This window comes from Lepidochelys kempii, chromosome 6, assembly GCF_965140265.1.
Source record: "Lepidochelys kempii isolate rLepKem1 chromosome 6, rLepKem1.hap2, whole genome shotgun sequence".
Classification (NCBI taxonomy): Eukaryota; Metazoa; Chordata; order Testudines; family Cheloniidae; genus Lepidochelys; species Lepidochelys kempii.
This window is the reverse complement of record NC_133261.1, coordinates 123,414,259-123,414,541: the sequence shown is the minus strand read 5'-3', so window position 1 is coordinate 123,414,541 and position 283 is coordinate 123,414,259.

Genomic DNA, 283 nt, shown 5'->3' with positions numbered 1-283 from the left:
TTCCACAATGAAATGGGCAAGGAAGAAGAGCAGAAGTATGATCTAATTTACATGTACAGTCCTTAGATTTTTACAGTGATGGTTTCTCTGTGTGTGTGTGTGTGTATATATAATATAAAATAAATAAAATCCTCCAATTGGAGAGTAGCTATACATTTGGGGCCCTAGTCACTGCATGAGGATCCAGCTAATGGCAATGTAGTATGGAGCTATGCAATGGAGAGGAAATTCAGTAGCACGCCAACTGTTCCTTCAGGATGGCTTCCTCCTCTGTAGGGATTGG